This window comes from Malaya genurostris, chromosome 3 (assembly GCF_030247185.1).
Source record: "Malaya genurostris strain Urasoe2022 chromosome 3, Malgen_1.1, whole genome shotgun sequence".
In the NCBI taxonomy this organism is placed as follows: domain Eukaryota; kingdom Metazoa; phylum Arthropoda; class Insecta; order Diptera; family Culicidae; genus Malaya; species Malaya genurostris.
This window is the reverse complement of record NC_080572.1, coordinates 166,760,581-166,784,169: the sequence shown is the minus strand read 5'-3', so window position 1 is coordinate 166,784,169 and position 23,589 is coordinate 166,760,581. Positions and strand designations below refer to the sequence as shown.

General features: G+C 37.2%; 1 protein-coding gene across 2 annotated transcripts in view; it reads right to left on the bottom strand.

Annotated features, from left to right (window-relative positions):
* The window catches only part of LOC131436379 (uncharacterized), a 731,094-nt gene extending 708,814 nt beyond the window's left edge, over positions 1-22,280 (bottom strand). For both annotated transcript variants that reach the window (XM_058605077.1, XM_058605076.1), the window contains exon 1: positions 21,375-22,280. The gene's annotated coding sequence lies outside the window, so the exon portion shown is untranslated. The remainder of the gene's footprint in view (positions 1-21,374) is intronic.
* Positions 22,281-23,589: the final 1,309 nt, after the last annotated feature.

Here is a 23,589-nt window from a genome sequence, read left to right as displayed (position 1 = left end):
ATACTAGTTAATACACAAACAATCCCTTGGTTTCTTTCAAGAATCGAGGAACATTTTGAATAGAATACCACAATATTATTTATGAGCATATGTTTGATATGAGAGAGGCATCATTACACTACTAGGTGGGTTAAAACAGGTTTTTCTCAATAATCTTTGTACCTTCTGACAGGTAATCGGTCAGCAGTATATATTTCTTCTTTACTTTCTTTCATATTCATTATTAAACATTTCTCACCAACCCGGTAAGAAAAAATCGTTCAACGGGAGTACTTCGTTCGTTCAATACGTTGCAAGTTGGTCTGATGAATGACCTCATTTCTCAATGGGAAGTGTCTTACCAGAGTTGCCAGGTCACGTTTTGAAAACTCTGTATACGGCGTAAAAATATATCCGTACCACATCTGTACCTAAATCTAGGCTACCTATGCACTAGGAAATTGTGACCGGGTTCAGTATAGTGAGCAAAACAAGAAGGTCCCATCACCATCTTTCACCACAATCGAAAATCTGATGAGAGCTGCTAAAACTAGTAAAAGATTTTACTTTTTTGAGTGTCTCGAAATGAGAATAATCTAGCAACTCTTACTGTCTTACGTAAACAAACAAGTTGAAGTAGCATAATCAAAAAGTTAAAAAAATATAATTAGTTCTTGAAAGTTTTTGAAAAAAATGGATCAATTCGTAGTACGAATACCACCCCCATCTCATCAAACAACTCGTCAAAGTCAAAGTCTACGAGAAACCGTTAGTGCCGTGCAAAATCGTTTCGATATTTCGAAGATATCTGAATCCAACCCGAGTGTCTCCGATTCTGACAGTGATATGCGAAGTAGTTCAAAATCATCTGAGACAATTAGTAAATCTAGACGTCGTTTTAGAGAGGATTGGAAAAAATCATACCAGTGGCTCATTTACGATAAAGACAAGGATTCTGCTTTTTGCGGTACGTGCAAATCTTCTAAGAATAAAAATATGTTGTCTTTAAGCACAAAATCCGATGATGCATTTATTAGCACTGGATTCTCTAACTGGAAGAAGGCGATAGAAAAATTCCGAAAACATGAAAGTTCTGGCACACATCGAAAAGCTGTATTGAAATTCACGTATGCCAAACATAAAATCAATGTTTTGAAAAGTTTATCCAACGGTAAGGTGAGACAAAACTAAGAAAATGGCACGTGCCTTATGAAAATTATTTCGACTCTTGCGGTTCAAGGCATTGCAATTCGTGGGCATACTGATGAAAGAAGTAATTTTAATTGTTTGTTGCAACTAAGAGCCGAGGATTCACCAGAATTACTGAAGTGGTTGAAAAGAGATACATACAAATGGATTTCTATGGATGTGCAGAATGAGATGCTGCAAATTTTGAGTCATGAAATTTTGCGCTCACTGATCCAGGAAGTGAAGGAGGCAAAGTATTATTCTTTGATTGGCGATGAAACTCGCGATGTAGCATCCAAAGAACAATTCAGTTTTTGTGTCAGGTATTATACTCAATCTGTAAATATTGAGGGAAGAATTTCCCTTTTTATAGTAGCATGTCCAACAAACTTGAGTTTCTCCATCGAGTTTGTAATAAAAACGAACTAGACAAAAACAAAAGTCTCGAATCAGTATCGTGCGGCAAGAACAGATGGGTAGAAATAGACTCGTGATCATTGTATGTGTTTCTGTTGAATTTGTTTCCGTCGATACGGGACTGTAAGTGAATACCGTAGTGGCTAAGTACAGCGAAGCATGCTTAGTTTTCGTCCAATCAATTGGACTTTCTCTTCATGTATTTTCATATGCAGAGTAGTTTAATTGGTAAAACAATTTCCCCGGTTAGGAGTTAGCTACGGGTTCGAGTCCCGTCTCTGCGGTAACATTTTCACGGTTTTCATTACATCATAGTGTTCACATGTCAGTTTTCCAATCTGTTTCCCCGTTAGATACTGATCATATTAAAACTAGCTCAAGACGGCTCTACGTCTTATCAAAGACTAAAACAAATCGTTGAACGAAAAATTACTTAATTATTTTTGATAAATATTACAATTTTTTCTTCTGTAGTCACTTTACGAATGAAAATGAGGATTTCTACAATATTTTATTTTGAGTGCAGCAATGAAATCATCAATGATTCTTTTTCAGATTTGTTAATGATTTATTCGAAATTGAAGAACTATTTCTCGGTTTTCATTCTACTGCTTCCACTGTTCGATTTGATAATTGATGCTTTACGTCGTTTTGAACTCGATATTCAGTTAGCCCGAGGCGTTTGTTTTGACGGAGCAGCAAATGTTTCTGGGCGATTCAACGGAGTACAAGCTTTAATTTCCGAAATTGAAGAAAAAGTCCATTTTGTGCACTGTTCAGCCCTAAATTGAATCTGGTCATCCAAGATTCGGTAAAAATGATTCCTCAATATCGTGATGCCCTCAGTGTTGCGAAGGGTCTAATTAATTTCGTGCGAGATTCACCACAAAAACTGGAGGCTTTTTCCGGTAAAATATGATACATTTTTCAAAGAACTTTAAATATACTTGGTTTCATATTTGATTCATTGTCATTTTTGTTTCATTATTACAAAACTAAATATTTTGTATTTTCCTGTTCTAGATTTACAAAGTGTGGATAGTATGAAAGAACATGCAAATTTAAGACCCTTTTGCCCAACTAGATGGACTGTCCGATTTACATCTTTGAATTCCATTTTAAAAAATTACAAGCGATTGATAACTTACTTCGAAACTTTGTCACTACAACCGACTGAGGCAGCTACTAAAGCGAAAGGTTTTTTTAAAATCAATGAAATCTTTCAATTTCCTTTTTTTCAATATTCATTTCGTGCAAAATGTTTTCGCATGTAGATATCTCTAACACGGCCATCCAAAAAAAGCAATTCCATTTCGGTAATGCCAAAAAACTAATTGAAAATTTGAACGAAACTATTTCGAATTTGAGAAATCAATTCTCTGTTACTTGAGCTGAGAAAGAAGAAGATAGAATTGACAAGCATATAGATCCTCGCAAAAGAAAAAAATCCTACAAAATTAGACAATTCGTATAACGTTGTTGAAGAGTGTTATGAAAATTCCGAAGAAAAGTATAAAAGTCTATATTATGAGATCATTGATAATATTGTGAATTGCTTGAAAGATAGATTCTATACAAAAGTGTACAATTTTCTTGGCCAAGCGGAGAGTTTTAAATTTCAAAAACAAATATTGGAGTTTGTTGGCTCCGATTGTTGACATACATGAGAAGCACTATGATTCAAGCTCGGCTCAAATCTTTGAGTATTTTGCAAGTTCATTCTGAAGTTGTGATGAATGTGGATTTAAAAGAAGTAGCGAACGAATTCATTGAACGTTGCGAAATGAGACGCAAAACATTTACACTGTCATAATATTTCATATTTTTATTCTGTATATTTTGTATAATTTTTGTATATTGTATATTATTTCTCCAATTTTTAATAATCTCTCTACCCTCTCCATTCGCTTTATAAATTTTTTTGTGCCCGATAACATGATATATGATAATAATTTATTTTTTGCATCGATTCTGAACACGCAAAACGTGTTCGTTCCGAACCAAAAAGCGAACCACCATCGCGAGTATAAATTTGCCGATACCATCATTCGAGCAAGCATCGCCGAACCAAGAAGCGATGCTGATGGTGAAAGAACCGATGCTTTAGTTTGTGAGCCTATCGTTACTAGTATTTTCATGAACATCCGAGCGTAGCGTGACTCAAAATGATAAATTGAAAATGTTTTAACATTTGCAAATTCGATATTGAATAAATTGGTGAGTCAATAGCAATTAAAATTGAGTAATTTTGGGCATTTACAACGAGCGTAGGGTGCCTGTATATGGAAAATAGAAATTTTTTTGACTAATCTCATTTCGATGCTCTATTGATTAGTGAATAAATAGCAGTTCGAATTGGATTTTTTTTTGCATTTTCAGCGAGCGGGGGTGACGCATTATGAAAATTTTCAATTTATCCAATTCGAACTGCTATTGTTTCCAGAATCAACAGACCATAGAATCAGTTTAAAATTCAAATTTTGTCGATTTTTCAAATAGAACCACCCAACGGTCGCTGAAAATGTTTAAAATTGTTAAATTTTAATTGCTTTTGAATCAATATTTAATAAAACATCAAATCAGTAAAAATCTAAAAATCTAAATTTTAGTTTTTGCATATTTTTGCTAGGAAAATATTTCTGAACAAATATGTACAAAGCATCGGTGTTCGGTTCCCACTTTACCACCACTGGCGTGGATTAGGAAGTAGTATAAAAATTACAATTTTCTATATTGAACCATCCAGCGCTAGCTGAGAAAATCCAAACTTTAATTGAAATTAATGCACTAATGAATATAGCATCGATCAAGCAAAAATCAAAATGTTACCGCTAAACCGCTCGCTAAAAACGTCCAAAATCATCCAATTCTACCTGCTACTGATTCGCTCATCAATTGAACATTAAAATAGCAAAAATAAAAATTTTTTCAAATTTTTATATTAAGCCCCCCTACGATCGCTGAAAATGTTCTTACCATCATCATGAAAATCATCTTATTTGAACTGCTATTAATTCATCAATCAATAGAGCATCGAATTGACATTACTCAAAAACTTTACAATTATACAGATAGAACCATCCTATGGTCCCTGAAAATCTCAAAAATGAGCAATTGTAATTGTTATTAATTCACTATTAAATGAAACATTTTATCAGCAAAAGTCAAAATATTTACAAGTTTTCATATTGCACCATCCTACACTCACCGAAAATGCCCAAAGTAATTCAAATTCGAACTGCTATTGATCCAACAATCAACAAACTCGATGGTATTGGTATTAGTAAAAAAAATTACAATTTTTCAAATAGAAAAACCCTACGGTGGCAGATAATTTCCATAGATATTTTACTATCATCGGATTAGTAGAAAAATCCAAATTTTCAAATTGCGCCACTCTACGCTCTCTGAAAATGTCAAAATTATCCAAGTTGAACTGCTATTGATTCAAGAATCAATAGAACATCAAATTTAAATACGCTCGTTGAAAATACCTGAAATTACTCAATTTTCACCAGTTTATTAAACATCGAATTTGCAAGAGTAAAAAAAATTGCCATTGATCAATTTATCAATCGAACAAAACAATTTGTTTTGTGCTGATCACGTGTGCATTGATAATTTCAAAACCAGGATGCGAGAACTGAAATCAACAAACCATCGTATCGAACGCAGTTTACTCGACCCTCGCCGATGGTCCGCCAACCGAACGGTTCGAATCAGATTACTTCGCCGAACACCGAACACAGAACACCTTCGCATTAACCGAGGGAATAGTTTTCGAACCTATCGCATGCTTACGCTTGGTGAACAGTTTGGAGTAAATTTGCAGAAGCATCGGCGTTCGGTTCGCAATTTACCACCACTGCCTATGAGACCATAAGACCTTTCGTTTGAATCTAAGTTTGTGAAAATCGGTCACGCCATCTTTTTACATGTTTTGGTGACATTCTTTTTACATGTTTTGGTACATATCACCCTGTAATCCCGGAACCGGAAATCGAATCGGAATAAAATTTCATAGCGATCTATGGGACCATATCGGTGAAAATCGGTTCAGCCATCACTGAGAAAATCGAGAGACATTCAAGAGTCGGTTTTCACAGTGATTGTATAATAATACAACAGTATTGAAAATCGTGTTTCACTTTGCTTCGTAACATCGCTTTATCATCAAGTACGTAAAACTACTACTACTGGAATAAGGCGAAAAGTCGCTTCCACAAAAATATCGATACCCTCGTTAAAAATGGACAGATTTTAACAATCTATGGCTTGTTGGATAGCTATTACCGTGCGGAATCTAAGTCTTAAAATATATTCTGTTTTCAAGGTCAATTGTGAAAGATATTGCCAAAACACATTTTGGCATAAAACTTCGTATAATTCAAAAAGTAAACCTTCTATTTCAAAACCATTCAATAGCGTTCAGGGCAGAGATGGCATTTCACCAGAGTGATACACGCTGGAGTCAGATTTTTGTCCACACCGAGGATGCGAAAAACGAAGCACCGCATAAAGAGGAAAGCGCACTTCTTCTCAGTGTCCAGACAGACAGACTTTGAGTGCGTGCTTGTGTTGAAAGAAGCTGGTGCGAGAGAAAAACATTCTCTTCGCACGAATCGCTCTCACGTGCTCTTGCCTAAATACACCCAAGTGACCACTGGCGCGTGATGGTGAGCGAACACTTCTGTGAACTTCAATTAATATAGAGTAGATCTGGCCTTGCTATGAAAAATTTGCAAGGAAAACCGAAAATTTTACGATAAATTGTTTTATTTTTCTGATTTTGCGTGTCCACGCTTCTTCTACGCAAACCATACAGCAGAGTGCTCACCGGCGTGTACACCTCTGTGAAAGTATCTGCATCCACCTCAGCGAATTTATTAGCTAATGCTCTAGCACTTTGGTGCGATTCAGTGGAAGAGGTAAAAGGAAATAAACAAACGCACTCATGATGCGTGCACACTTTATACAACAGTGGTGTATAAATGTGAAAGAGAAGAGCTCTCATTGAAGTTGTCAGTGCGAGGGGAGAAATTTCGCTTGCTCTTCGTCACACAGAGGATATAGACATCTCTGGTTCAGGGTGACCTTTCATTTGCGACGAGGCTGAGATCTTGACCTCTTTGTTGACAACACACATACACAAACGAACATTTGCTCAGTTCGTCGAGCTGAATTGATTGGTATATGAGACTAGGCTATATATATAAAGGTAAAAAAAATTTCAAGGTAATAGAAGATAGTATCGGTATTGTTTGGTATATTTGAATGAAGCGCCATTAAGTAACCCAAAATGTCTAAAATCATTTCAATAGATGAAATTTCAAGATATTGAACATTATTCTCTTCCCATGAACGCGAGTGTATATAAGTTCCAGCATATGGTACGTGGTGCCGTGACCTTGTTTAAACAATCAGTTCTGGAGTGCAAGACACATCACGTTGCTATTAATGAGATGGAAATGCTAATCTGTGATTCGAGTGGGGTGAAACAACAAACAGAAGCGATCGGTCAGTGCTGGACATAATTCAAAACAATGTAATGGCCGGCTAAGTCAATATTTGTCGTGCTTACATCTAAAATGACCACGGTATTTATTATCGTTTCGGTTTCTCAACATCCACCTCATATCAGTAGATCTGAAAAACTTTGTCAGATCAGTATGAGACCTAGGCAAACTGGTTTTGGCTTGAGAAAGTAAGACCGGCTATTTGATAGGCACGGCATAAAGCAATCATTTTCTATTATTCTAGTGAAGCGTATCATAACACTAAATTTAGAATCAAAACACGTACAGCAATAGAGTTTAGCCGGTATCAGAAGTCGATAAGAGTTCACTGCTTCTGGGTAAACGGCATCAACTTAACAAGGAGAAGAAAACGAATCTGTTTTGCGGAAATTCAATACCGTTCTAATGAAGCTGAACTACTATAGAGAGCAGCTAGTCAAACTATAGTATCAGTAGGATACGTGCCAATAATGTCACTTAGTATGGGTGCACAAACAAGGAAACCGTAAACGCCTCCCATTTCTGCAAGCGATCATGGTAGGCAATTTCGATGCTAAGATACATGGACGAGAGGTGGCACGACAGAATAAGTTCCCGACATAGAATCTACTAGTGGGAATACAAGCCACATTTCAAATTATATTAGACGAAATTCAATTTATTCTAACTTGATTTTCCATTAAAAGGTTCTTTGCTTCTGCAACAAGTATGTGTTATTCCCAGATGACTGTTCAAGGCCTGGGGGGCCATCACAAACATTTCCTCGAAAATTGCACATGTTATCTCACTCGCGACATTCGCAAAATCACACCTTTTCAAACTCGCAAAAGCCGTGTTCTTTGTTTTGAATCAGATAAAGCTTCCTTCACGTTTCACTCGGAACGAATCGTAATACCGCAGTCTGTTTGCTTTTCAGTTTCGAATAATTTCCTTCAGAAAATGTTCCCACAAGCAACAGCACAAGCACCGTAGGCGTTTGGAATTAGTCTTTGCTGTACAACACTGAAAGTGTCGCGCGTTTTCATGACTTTCGTTTTCAATCTAGCGCTTATGGTTAGGGAATTGAAAAAAAACAAACGGAAATACTTTTCTGACTCGTAATTTCTCTTGGTGCTTACGCTTGACACACAGGTTTATTTTTCTTCTTTTCCTTGAAGGTCTTGCGGATTACCAGCTTGCTCCGTTACGTTGGCCACTTTTCACATTCAGCTAATAATGCTTTTGGATCATCACTTATTGTCACTTCATTAGCATAAAAGCCCACACTCTGTGAATTTTTACTATTCTACAGGGTCCGGCACTCGAAGTGCAACCAATTAAAAAGGCCATAAATTCAGTTTGGAAAATTACTTTTACTTAATTCAAAGTACAAAATGTGTAAAAATAATACAAAATTCAGAATCAATTCACTTTTGCTCGATATGACCACCTTTTGCCTTGACTTGATGACTTGAGAGAGCGAAGGAGTTGCTTCGTTTGGCCGAAAGCGGTCAATTTCCGAACATTGTATTTTCTGACGAGAAAATTTTTCCAATTGAGCAATTCGTAAACTCTCAAAACGATAGGGTTTACTTGACCGACCGTTCATACGAGAATTTGAGTCATCGATTGGCCACCAGGAGGCAGCACCCGCAACAGATAATGGTTTAGGCCGCTGTAACCGCAGATGGGCGCTCTCCAATCGTTTTCATCGAGCCTGGCGTCAAGGTAAATGCGACATATTATCGGGAAAGTATTCTGGAGGTTGCTTTGAAGCCGTGGGCAGACAAACATTTCGGTGGCAGACCATGGACGTTTCAGCAGGACTCGGCACCGTCTCACAAAGCTCGAGTGAACCAAGAATGGGTGAAAAACAACGTTCCGAACTTCATCACGTCCACACAATGGCTCTTGAATTCACCAGATGCGAATCCAATGGATTATTCTCTTTGGGCCATTTTGGAGAGCAAAGTCCGAACTAAAAGATACACCAGTCTCGAGGCGCTGAAAAAAGTTATTGTCCGCGAGTGGGCCAAAATACCTGCAAGTCACATTCGGCCAAACGAAGCAACTCCTTCGCTCTCTCAAGTCATCAAGTCAAGGCAAAAGGTGGTCATATCGAGCAAAGGTGAATTGATTCTGAATTTTGTATTATTTTTACACATTTTGTACTTTGAATTAAGTAAAAGTAATTTTCCAAACTGAATTTATGGCCTTTTTAATTGGTTACACTTCGAGTGCCGGACCCTGTACATACTTTGTTGTCTTGTCGCACTACGACCAGATCAAGATTTCCTGCATTCTATTTCACTTTACGCTTTGAACCGGAAATCTTGGATCACTGTCATTTTCTGTCTAGGATATTGCAGTTCACTCGATTTACCACCATTGAATGTTATCCAGACAACACAAGAATTTTTGTAGTCAAACAACGTTCTTCGTTCAGTCTTCTGTGCTCCAATCAATGGTCGGATAAATGGAAAACTCGAACCGTTTACAGGTAACACATCTCACTTTTCTCTGTCAATGCGATGACAAAGTTCGAAGGATGATTATTGCTATCTGTCGCGTGATTATGGCTGTTGGAAAACGAAAAAGACAGTTTTTTTTATATCAGCCAACAGATACAAACGAAAGTGATAGAAATTTATGCTCGCATTTCTGAACAAATCGTCTCGCTTAACAGCACATTTATTGTCCACAAACTGCTCAAACTTTTCTCGTAGCTTGTGTGGAATGTTTGTTAACTTTGAATTGATAGCAAAGAAAATTGTTGCTGAAGCCACAAATGCAGACCAATCATCGAGTCTCGAAATGTTTTGACATAAAGAAACCAAAATAACCGACCTCTGAAACGACTAATCTCGATGGCAATTGCTCGAAAGCAATATTCCTGTCGACACCGAGTCAAACAAATTGTAGAAAAAATTCGAAACAAAGATTGACGAAAAAATACTTATGATTAAAATAAAATGCCTAAGTTTTATTTCACTGGTATAAGATAAAACTATAATTACACAAACTTTTCTACTTTTTTTTATGTGGAACACATCTTTATTAGAGGTGCAAATCAGAAACTCAGGAAAAACTACACGTAGAAATGTGGTCAGGTTTTAAAAACTTACAGCTCAGTCTGTTTTGTATCAATTATTAATAATATTTCATCATTTGATAGGAAATATTTCTACGTATTGATTTGAATGTTCATAGCCACGTATTTAGAATTGTATATCATTGAAATGTTGATTAATAGCTAGCAGTGTCCTATTTTGTCTGCAAAAAATCTCCAGCATACCGGATTTCCCTGCCATAGTCGACGGTTTTGAAGGAGTAAGCGATGTATCAAAGAGAGAGCATCGCTCTGATTGGTCAATCGATGCAAAAGCGAAGCTGTTGGAAGTACGCAAATCTATAAATAGCACATTATTATTGTCTTTTGCGAATTGAATTACATCCAACTCTTTATAAAACTGGATGTAAACAACATTATTTATCTTATTGCATTGAAGTAAATGAACATGTTTAATGTCAAGATGCATTTGCTCCTTAAGCAAACCTTCAAGTTCTCGTATCGAAGGTCGAATTTTGCACTGCCTGAAGTCAACAACAATTGTATTCTTTCGTGTCGGCGGTAGCTTTTGTTCGTTTGGTTCACCTATTTCGAGGTCGTTCTATTGTTCACTACTCAATACTGTAGTTGGTTTCTTCCGTCCCGAACGTAAGCGGTTTTATTATATCGACTGACTTGGATGAGATGTGAAAGCGAACTGAAACTTTTCTACTTGCTCGTGTGACCACTTTTCCGTTGCTTGTATTTGTATTATCTATATACATATGCAGAGGTTCTTCTTTGTAATCGCATCACGTAAGAACGGATGGACGGATTTACATGATTCTTTTTTTGTTTGATCAGTTTCTAACCCCACCGGAGTACATAAAAAAATTAGGAAAATTCAACGGAACAGTGGAAATGGAACTTTCTTTCGCCTATGCTTGCTAGATCATCGATAGGTGTTTGGCGCATAACGAGTTGCATAAGTCTTGGGCCGTCGAAGGAAAGAATACTAGATCGTTTCTAATAATTTAGATTAGACTAAGCGCAATAAGTGGCGATTATATATTAATGTTCAATATGATTAACATAATGGATTGAGACTGTCATTTTATATTTCATGTTCTATGAAGCATGTTCAAATTGGTAAGATGAATATCAAATTAAAATTTAAGGTGAAATGTAGCGGAATGCGCGAATTGCGTTTTTGATCAATTATTCAAAAACTAGACCGATTTTCGAGCAACCAAAAACACTTAAGTTTCCGAAATCAAATTTATCACAACTTAGCATTCTTAGAATTTTTAAATTTCACTTTGCCGAACCGTAATTGGTTTTTGAAATGTATAAACGGTTGCTGTTCCGTTCCACGGAGATGGTTTTATAACTGAAAAGCAGTGTTTGTAGCAGAATTTCATAAAGAATCTGAAAATGCAACTCAAAATTATAAAATTTTATCCAAAACAACCGAAATTTGAAAAAGTTTACATAAACTTTTCCGCATTTTTTTTTATTGCTTGGGCGCTGCTGTTTCGTATTGAGATGGTGTGAGAAATGCACGGTGGACTCGGTGGCATTATGAATTTATACAGCATTGGGGTTTGTGTTCAAATGAAAACGAGTTGAATACAATAAAATGGGTATTGTAAGAAGTCGTCTATTTTCTAAGTAACTGTCATTTATAATACTAAAACCCTTCTTTATCCACCTAGTGGTGTGATAATGCCTTTCTCTTCTTTCATAACAGTCTCATGAAAATATATTTCATACTTTTAATATATAATTTCAGATACACTGAGGTCTTTTTTTATGCGGTCTTTTTATGCGTTTTTTTACGCGACTTATTTTGTGAGAATTTTCAGAGTTATGCGGTTTTTTTATGCGGTACGTAAATTCGCATAAAAAAGATTTCAGTGTACTAATTTTGACACCAATTGGTTCAGATTGATTCAAGTAGTTCACAAAAGCATGCTTCAGTGTTTATGTCACACAGTCAGCATCATTTTTCCAAACTAGTGCTTGACATTTGCGTTGCCTATTTGTATGAGAACAGTGATGCTAATCTAAAAAAACGAGTGACATTATTTTCACATTTCTGGCATATATCACCCTGTAATTACTGAACCGGAAGTCGGATCCGCATGATATTTCGGAACTTTGTATGGGACCATAAGACCTTTCATTTGAATCTACGTTTGCTAAAATCGGTTTAACTATCCCAGGGTAATGTGAGTGACATTATTATCACATTTTTCACGCATATCACTCTGTATTTCCGGAATCAGAATTGGGATCTAAATGATCTTCAGGAACTTCGTATAGGACTGTGAGACCTTTCATTTAAATCTGAGTTTGAGAAAATCGGTTTAGCCATCTCCGAGAAAAGTGAGTGACGTTAATTTCACATTTATAATGCATTATTTTCCCATTTTTGGTGCCTATCACCCTGCAATTCCGGAAGCGAAAGTCGGATCCAAATCATAACCTCATGTTAGTCATTGATAATTACTCGCGATTCAAAGCTCTAGTGTCACTAACAATAACGATTGAACTAGCATATATTCAAAGTGTGAAGTATTCAAAAATCTATTACGTCCAGTCTTATTTACAAGCCAACATAACGAGAGGTAAGCGCCAACATAACTGCGCTGAATCACTGAAAAAAATTCTGGTTTCTATGTGTCGGTTTTGCTTGTTATGCTTTGTGCGACGGTTCGTTCAACTGAAGCGGATAAAATTTTGCGCGCATTTTATGACGCTACATTTCACCTTAACCGTCGCCTCTCCAAGCGACCAAAAGTTCCACAGTACCTGAAAATATTCAATTTATTAGAACTCCAAAGTACGCGTGGTACTTTTTGGCAACTTGAACGTACAGAACAAGTTCGGAGAAAACTTTCTCGCTGCTTAAAAGCTGTATAATGAACTGCTTCAAAGTTTCTTCTGTCGGGTGAACATTCACGTAGGAGTAATTCCTTAAGAACGGACTGCTCAGAATGCTTTGTATGCTGCTTAAGCCAAATCATTTTCTACGAACTTTTGGTTACTTGGGCTAAATACAAATTGTAAATATGTAAATATGTATCGAATTCCGTTGATTGTAGGTTAAGCAATCAGAAATACTTTAACCACTTAGTTAGCAATAGAGAAAAACTTTAACCACTTAGTTGTTTGACAATACTTCTGTTCGAAAACATAATTTCGAACGAATAATTTTTAGACGAGACGAAGTTCGACGGGTCAGCTAGTAGCTAGGTCTATAAATTGTCATAATCTTCCTGCACCAATAGCTCCTATCTGGTTTCATGTCGTTCAAATCAAAATAAAATATGATTTCAAATACCATGATTTAAAACTGCGCTCGTTTTGATGATTTTTAACAATACTTGACAAAAACCTTACCCGTCGGTCAAAAAGACTCCGGTCGGACAAAGAAAACAACCCTGTTTCCAAATTTCGATTTTATTCATCAATTTCTTCTCCTTGAAGAAAAATTTTAATTTTTCCAAAGGAATTCTAACATTTTTACCACAATTTCTCTTTAGATTCAAAAAACGTTTCGGTCTCATCAACCACATCATTCAATTCGAATCTTTTTCCAGCAAGATGGTTTCTAAATCTGAGAAAAGAAAATAGTCACTGGGGGCAGAATCTTGTGAATGGGGTGCATGCGGAATCAATTCGTATTCCCTTTCCACTAAGCTTTTTAAATTTGTGAACAGCTATGAGTAAAATATTAAATATGCTAAGAGAACGAATTTTTTGCATCGTCGTATAGCAATTTTAAACACAATTCATCCTGTAGTATCGGTACCGGAAGTTGGATCAGAATGAAATTCAACAGCAATCTAAAGGAACCAAGAAACCTTTTAGCTTTAATAAGTTTGTGAAACTCGGTTTTGTTACTTCTGAGAAAATCGAATGAGCTTCGTTTTGAAGTTTTCGAGCGCGATTTGCGATACTTCTGGAACCGGGAGCTGGGAACCGGTATACCCAAAGTCAATTCGTGTGGCCATCAACTAAAAAAACTACAAATCGAAACAGTTTCGCGCCAAATTTGAAAGATTTCTTTTTATCCAACTTCAATAGCGTTCTATGCGAAAGTATGAACTTTCATATGAATCTGAGTTTATGGAAATCGGTTCAACCATCTCTGCGAAAATCTAGTGCACACACAGACATTTTGCGATCTAGACGAACTAATTCGAATGGTATGTGAAACTGGTCTCGGTTAAAACGTCGGTTTTCACATTGATCAAATATAGACAGAAAAAATTTAATGCATCTCCAAGTATTTTCAATTTTACCGAAAGAATGTTATTAAAAAATGAGCGCAACTTCAATGTTTTTTTAATTTTTTTGAATCAATAACTGAAATCAATGTTTAAGTAATAAATTTGCTCTTAAGGAGTGTATCGAAAAATAGTTAGCAACATTGATTATTGAATAAAAAAGCGAAAAAAAAACATATTTTGATATCAGTTTTCGATATATTGTAGAAAAATTACATTTTTATGCATTTCACTGATTATATTAAAGAAAATCCTAGTTTCTGTGAAACTCTCGCACTTTGGACTTGACATTCTTCATTAAATTCTGCACAGTTACTTTTGTGACTTTCCTGGTGGCAGCTGCCCAGTTTTTTAACTCTTGCATGTTTTGGGACACTGTACGTTCCTTCCGAAAGTACCGCTTGACAATTGCCCAATACCTTTCAATTGGCCGAAGATCCGGGCAGTTCGGTGGGTTGATGTCCTTTTCCACGAATTGTACATTATTTCTTGACAACCACTGTAGAACGGAGTTGGCGTAGTGGGCTGAAGCCAAATCCAGTCAGAAGAGAGGAGGAGCCTTATGCTTTCTGTACAGTGGCAGCATTCTCTCCTTCAGACATTCTTCCTCGTACACCTTGGCGTTAATTGTGCCCTTCGTGAAGAAAATCGACGACCGCAAACCACAGGTACAAATTGCTTGCCAGACCAACACCGTGGTGTCAGCGTCGTCCAGGTCCTGGTACACCGATTTCGTATAACATTGCGGTCCGGGCAGCGCTCGAAAGTCTTCCTTGGCGTAGGTTTCGTCGTCAATTAGGATGCATCCGTCTTTATTCTGTAGAATCCGGTTATACAGTTTTCGCGCTCTTGTTTTTCCCTGAACTTGCTGTACCAGGGACTTTTTCGGCACCTTCTGTTTCTTGTACGTTTTTAGGAAGTTCCGAACTTTGGTCCGTTGAATCATCCCGATGCTGGTGTTGAACTGCTTGGCCAAATCCCGCGTCGACGCCGATGGGTTTTTCCTGATGTTCTCAACCACTTTTAAGTCCCGGCCGGGCTGGCTGGGTCCCGTTTTCCTACCGGATCGGGGCAAATCCTTCATGGAAAGGGTCTTACCGAACTTCTCGATAATATTTTTGACACTGGTGTGGTGCACTTTCACCTGTTTTCGTTGTACGTGACACCACTTTCTAAGCACCAAGTGTGCAGAAGTTTCTTTCGCGTTTCCGGATCAATTCGACTAATCATTGAAACGATAAACCGTACCGAAACCAATCGAATTGCGCAGCTGTTATTGACATGTAAACAAACATGTCACCGCAAAAACACGCTGCAAAAAATTAAGCTATTTCAGAGTAATAACTGTTTGAATGGTGCTAACTACTTATCGATACACTCCTTAATCACGTTTCACGTAAAAGCTGCCCTTCTCGATTTATTCGAACATGGTTTTTGTTGAATTGCGTAGTTTCTACAAATCTGCATAGACGAGAAAAGTTTTTTTCAAATAAAATATACAGCTATACAGATAAAAAGAAGAACTAAGTGTTCATTTTAATCTACAGTCTTATTTATTTAAAAACAATGCATACTAATTTAGTTTTACATCGATGATGGATTTCAATAAAACTTTCGATTCATATAAAAAACTTAAAGTTTTTCAGATGTCTTAAAAAGCTTCTTCATTCAAAGGCACTAATGAAATTAACATCAAATTCTAGTTTCAATAGCAAGTTCAAAATAAATAAAAATGTTTCATGACTATTCCATTTTCAAATTATTTCTTTGAAAAGCCTCAGCCCTAGGGTCGCATTATGGAACTGAAAACGACCGATTTTTCGCTCAAGCACTTGTACGAAAAAGTCAATTCGTCCTGATTGGCTAATGCCAGCTGTGGTATACACTAAAAAGGACTTTTGTTTCACAAATTATTACTCCAGTAATTTTCATTGGTATGTTTGGTAAACTTGGATGATTGAAACTGCAAAATTTTATAGTTTTCTTTAAATATACAACTCAACTGGACAGCCTTCTACTAGAGAAGGACTCGGGTATTTCATGCATGAGAATCACCCGAGTTCTAAAGCACAACCGAGAAGCAACACTGGACATTCGAAGCAGTAGAGCTAAAATAAACTTGAATTATCTCTCCTGCCGTTTTCTTCTTATATGTGTAAACCTGTCAGGTTGCTTTTAGTGTTTAAAGTTTACAACTTAATTGCGCAACATAACTTTTTCATCCGCCTGGCAGTTTTATCTGTTTTCCCGCATCTCTTGAACATAAATGCGATTTATTCAAACGTCTGGTTGCGTTCTTGAATAGACAACAAATCAAAATTTTATCCAGCACTTTCTGTCACCCTTGCTTGCATTCCAATGTTATTATGGATTAAAAATAAAATTATCCATGTCAATTCAGGCTTAAACATATTTGAATCTTTCTTTATTCAACTCGGTTTTAATCTGTATAAAACAAATATATTCATTTCCTCAAATTTAAACTTTTATAATCAGGTTATCGATAAAGCACTGAACATTGTCATACTAGAATAAACAATAAGAGAACAACAGTATCTGTTTGGAAAACAATTCAACATAATACGCGTGAAAAGCTTCTAAAGTCCCTGTCACATCAATTGTCAGCTGTTAGCTTAGAGAAAAATCAGTCTTCTATTCAGCTACGCCATCACACGGCATTGCACTGAACACCTCATGTCAATTATATGAGTGCGCAGCTCTCTCCATAACTTGTATGTACAAGGTTCGATGCGAAGGGCGCCATGCTCACAAAAAAAGTATGTTGCTTACCATTTGTTTGTGAAATGTGAGAGCAGGATATTTTGATAATAAGATATCTTTTCTATTACCTAGGACAGGACCAGAACAGAGGACCACGGAAAAGCTAAGTTTTTTTCAGTAGAATTATGTTTGCTATATTCCGTATATGAAGTATTATGGTAAAAGGCAAAAGATATATTCGACATTTTAACACAAACGAATTTCCAGACATGACAGTCGCGATCTTTTTTTGGCGCACATCTACGGTCCTCCGTGAAACTGGCACCTATGGTGATAAATTGGTTGCACTGCTGAGTTCCCATCATACATTCATAATGCAAATGTCAAACCGCGAGAACCCTTCAGATTCGGTAGCTCATTTGTATAAATTGAGATTGGCATGGCACACTTTGGTTGAAATGATAACAAGGCAATTGATCTCGCGCTCCACCAAGCGGTGAGTGCGGTCATTTCAGAAGGTACCGGGAACGAACCACATTTTTTTTAAATATTTATAAGCACGTACATGTCTTTATTATTTATCTTTGCTCTAACTGTGATGGTAAAAACAGTGGATAAATCCCGTTCAGAAGTGTGCACATTCAAAGAACGACGCCCCACCGCGTTGAAAACGGATACCGGATACGCCCGTTCCGGCATCTACAACAACTTGACACTATTATACAACAATCAGAGCATCGAAAGAAAGTCCAGTTTCGGACGGCCGATGACTCTGAGCGACAAGGAGCTATAAAACAAACTGAAGAGACCTAGGGAAAAATGGCTGCATCGCATTAATTTCACTCACCAAGTTTCCCCTGATGGTGCTACTGTGGCTGGCAATCAACGAGAAGGAGATTTTAAAGCCGCCTTGCTTTCGCCAGGACTAACCGTGAACGGGAAAATTTCTAGTACGAAATGTCTGCCGGAAGTTTCGTTCCATCAAGAAATAACATAAGGGCACAGGCGCAGGCCGGATCTGGAATCGGTCCACTATTCCAAGGGTTTGTTGGAGGAATTGGAACGACTGAATATCGATGTTGTATCCAACTGGGCGATCCCGCTCAACGTCTTCCAGCTGTGTTCCATCGAGAATTTTTTAGCCAAACTGAAGCGTAAGATCTACTCCAACGATTTTGTCGCAAAAATTGAGGAGAAATTGATAAATAAAACGAAGAAAGAACTCAAAAACATATCAACACGCAGATTTCGTCTGCCATGACAAATGTTTCGGTTAACTGCCTGGAAGCCGTTCTCTAGGGCTTAAATTTTTTTTGCAAAGAAGCTTAAATAATCACCTTTCATGAGAAATTTATCAAAAGCAATTATCTGTCTTAACTTTTTTTCATCACCATCCGAAAAAAGTCCATTTTATTTTAATGTGAACGTTAGCCACTTAGTTCAAAAACCCAAAAATTACTCTTTTAAAAGCGATTTGGAAAACCCGTTCAAGTATTTTTGAATGCAACACTCGTATAAAAATATAGTGTGGAAACACTGAATATGGATTGTGCAATGCGAAAATCGTTTGAATACAATTGGTTTGCAAAAAAACGGATAAAAAAGCTATGAATGCAAAAGCCGGATGCAAACTCAGTATTCATTTCGGAAGAAACGGCTGAGTTATAACAGTTTTAACCCTGTGTTTGCATTTGTCAAATTCATGAAAATTGCTTAACGACATCAATAGTCATATCTAAAAAAAGTGAACAATGTAAAAAAGTCGATTTTTCGAAAATTTTACACAGGATTAACTCATTCATTAAAATAAATTAATTAACAAATATCAACAGATCCTTGGTAGAGAAGTTCCTAGACTACACGATGAGTCTTAGTTAACTTTCAACTTTGTAGCAATCGCATTAATTTTTTGAGTACGAGAACGAGAAATATGTAGCTACCTCGAGATAAATACCATACAAAATAAAAGGTCAGAAATTCCATAGCATTTCATAAGTGCATAATATTGGGCTTGATGTGGGATTTGTCTGTTTTGAAAATTGTAGGTTACTGGGACGCTTGGAACATAGCTTCAATGATCATAATCTGCACTGCACCTTTTGGATTAGTAGTGGTCCAGGTACAATTATTCTACTACAAGAAAAAAACAACAGATGATTTTCTGCTATCATAATTACGAGCGTCGTTTCAAAAGTCTAGTGCTCTTTAACGGTCAGTGTAATTAACAGTCTTGAACAGTTGGAACTCTAGTTGCTTTTATTCAAATGCAATACGGTTGATGTCATCGTCATGGCCAATACCAACGTTTGTAATGCAAATGAGATAACGCGAAATTCAATTATGGAAATCTATTGATTGCTGAGTGTATTATGGTCATGTCATTAACTGCATTCTGCTAAATAGCCACCTCTTCTATATCGTCTACTTCACATCAGTGCTTTTCTAGATGCGCCTAATGAAACTAATTGAGCTATTACTATCCGAGGAATACAAATGACTTTCAGCATAAATCAAATAAACATAGATTTCCCAGTGCAATACTAATGTAGTTGAGCAACCCGTGACAGCAGAAGCACCGTCTGGTGGAGAATGGGTGCGTAAATGCTCCTAAAATGCATGCATAAAGTTGCCTGCGCATTTAACAAAACCACAGTAGCTAATGGAAAAAAGTACACCCGTTTCTCACTAGAGGTGCTGTTAATGTCACCGTACAGTCGGAAATCTATGTTTATTTGATTTATGCTTTCAGCAAATATTGATTTCTACGTTGCATTCATTAGCATACAATCTGTATCGGTTTACATGCAAACCATCTGAATTTTGGAAAAAAATTAATACAAAAAAAACAGTCTAAAACAAATTTTACGCTCCACCGAGAAGTTAACGATCCACCAAAGAGATACAAAGCCACCATTGAGAATGCAATATATAATTCATGGAACCATTTAAAAATAATTTCGTTCAAATCGTTTCGAAAAGTTAGGCCCACTACTTTCAGCTCAAGAAGAAACAAACGACCCAGCGGCGAACTGGCAGCGAAAAAAAATGCAAATCCGTCAACGCAAGGAAGGTGAGAAATCACTTCAACCGCTATCTGAACCTTCCGATTCGGGACCGATAAAACAGGTCAATAATTTCCGTCTAGTTAGCTGCTAGTTGACGGAACACTCAAAATCATTTCGGCTATACCAGTCACAGTTTTTGGATTCTAGAAGCACAGAAAATAGAATAGGAGCGTAAAACTTCAAAATAGAACACTTAATGGTTTCTCAAATAGCAATAACCGATTTTCATAAACTTTGATTACGAGTTCTTATGATCCCAGAAAACTGTTATTCGATTTCATTCGGACCCGACATTCGATTCCGGAAGTGTTGTAAATTTCTTGCCGTTTTATATATGATACCGGTCCTCAATTTACGGCGTCTTCAAAACAGCAGCAAAACTGAAAATGAAAATCACTTCGATTTTTCAAAGTTCTATCAACCAATTTGCATAAACTATTAATATTACATTCGTGTTTTTTTTTCAGTGGAATGCGTGAAATTTATTATTATATATAACACTAAACCCTACCCTTCAAACACAAATGAATGTTAAGTTTGTCTAAGGAAAACGAACGGTCCACAACACTTTACATCACATTTTTATGACACTCGTACAATAAAGAAACACACTCTAATGTTGATCCGGTTAACAACCGCTAATTATGTTGACGATTAACAACCCTCATATACTGCCAACTGGTGCATCATCTTTCAACACAAATCATTTTGATCGCATAAGATTGGTTACACTTAATTTAAAAAAGAAAGTATGCTACAATTGATATGATGATGATAATGTTTTCAGTTTGAGAAAAAAAATCCTGCAAATTTTCAGGAGTGCCAACTGATTCTTTATTCCCGATCGAATGCAACGAATTAGTTTTTTTTTTTTCATATTAGATAAATGACACCCAGTCAAGCGCAAAACAGTTTTTCCTGTCGCATTAGCTAAACGACATAATGTAAAACGCGCTCCCGAAAACATGTAAAACATAAAACCATGATTCAACCACAGAAACAATATTTCAAGAGACAAGCTACGTAGGTTCAACAGTCCGATAAAATTAACGAAAAACAATTCCTGTGCAATTTGCATTCCGCCCGGATGAACAACATGGTGTTACATTGATATATATTCACTATGAGCATTGTACAGAAAAAGGGAGCCAGCGGCTACACCTACCTATCAAACCAACGCAATTTTGCGACTGGTTGCGCTATCACCCTTGATTACCACTGTTACAGTTATCCTGTCAAAAAAATCACCAACACTCGTTTTCGGTTTCGTTAGCCGGCAGTGCACAGAACATCAACGGAACTTATGTCGTTGCTCACTTCTCTGTATTAAGCGAGGTGAACCGAGCACTAATGTACCATTCCTGATAAAAACAACAGTTCTAACAACTAACAGTTCCGTTTTCGCAATTCTCAAGAGGCAGCCATAGGATCAAGAGGGCGTACCCGTTTTCTACGGAACACTGTTCTGCGTCACCTACATAAACCACGACAGAATCAGCAGAGCAACAGAAAAATAAACTCCCAACTGGTTCAGTTTTCTAACGACATTCGCAACTGAGTCAACAACACCAACTATGCAGCGATGCACTATTTGGCGACGACACTGGCAGCTTCCGGGCGTTGAACAATAAATCATAAAAAAAAACAAACTTGTTCACTGACAATTGTTTCCATTCTTCACTTGTACATATACACTTGTAACATGCATTATGCTCTAGCGATCGCACTATAAACCAAGCATCATGTGTCATCTACATGCAACGGGTACTCTACAGACAATGCTTCGCCAGCATCTTCTTGCCTCCTATTCCTGTTTTTTCCCCCACTGCCGTCTAGGAAGGCCGAACTGGCTGGTTTATATGATGATTTCTTCACTCTTTGTTCCCACTAATCTGTGCACAAAATCGAGCCGTTATCCATTTGACCGAGAGGAAATCCCTTATATTCGCACTCTAGCTAGCGCTTGTGTAACCGAAGGCTCGGGAAGCTTTCCAACCATCGGATGCTGGTCAGTAATCCCCGAATTGCGTCCAATCGCTGCGAAGGTTGAACAACGTCTGACTGGTACGAAATGCTCGACGAAACTGAACCTACGATAAATCCTACCAGCGATGGAAGGCTCTTTTACATGAGATTTTTTCTTCCTGCTGAATTTCCACCCCCATCATTCCCAAACACCGGCAAATCGCTGGATCCAGCAGCCTATTAGTGGGTGGGATAGGTCGATGGAAAATGCGTTCGACGGGAGCAGACGCAGACTAATCGGAGAGAAAGAGAACGAGAGAAAACGCTAATCAGTTTGTTTTCATCGCTTCTTGCCTGGTCGTCTGGTTCTGCGACATCAGTAAAATCACGGATCCATCGAATAGTCAAGATGAATAACCAGTGAGATCCTTGACAGTGAACGCTTTGTTCGAACATATTGTAGACGAAAAGAGAAAAATGAGAGCACCAGAATCAACGGTGAAAGAGACCCGGCTTGTTCACTGTCAATATGCAAGCAACGTTACATCAACAAAGTTGTAAACCGCGTGGTTCCATGTGCTCACGGCAGAACGAAAATGCCAGGAGAAACAACAACAGAGAGTTAAATTTTTGCGCGACACGGTTGATAGCATGGATCCGCTCTGAGTGTCACTGTAGCAGACCATGTGATTTTGGTTCATTTCATTGATGCCGCTGGGAGTAGTAAAGCTTGAGTTCCGCGCGCTCTGCCCGTGAACACCAACAGCTGCCCCGAGCAAAATATGCACGTGGATTGCAACTGTAGACAGACGATAGAAAATTCAATTGTTTTTCATAGAGATGAGTAAATCAAGAACCGTACAGAACTTGATAGTTCTACCGAAAGCACCAGTCCTCATGAACCGTTCTTTCGATATTTAGAAATATTGTAGTTTCCCACGCAAAAAAAAATGTGACAGCAACTATTTATATTTCAATTAAAAAAATCAATTATAGTAAGTTCCGTGGCTTGTCTCTCATATAGGAATCTTAGACAATCATTGGAAAATCCGATTCTAGAATCGAGGGCCGAAAGTCGGAATCGCACGGGGTTAAAGTATTCTTTATCCAGTAGTTCTATCTTTCGAAGCTTTTCAGAAGTAGTGTCGATTGGTTATTTATTTCGGAATTCATTTTCACTTTCTTGCTAGGATCCGGAATAGAATAGCAACTGATTGTACACGGGAAGTCTTGGGTAGCTCGAATGTTTCAATCTTATTAGGTGCCATTTCAAATGACCCTTCTATGACGGTATCAAACATGTCGTTGCCATTAGATTCTGGTACTTTTCGTAGCAATCAATCTAAAGTATTTTCTCCATTTTTTCTTTGCATTTTCGTCTAAAAATTAGAATACATTTTTTTCTCCTAGATAAC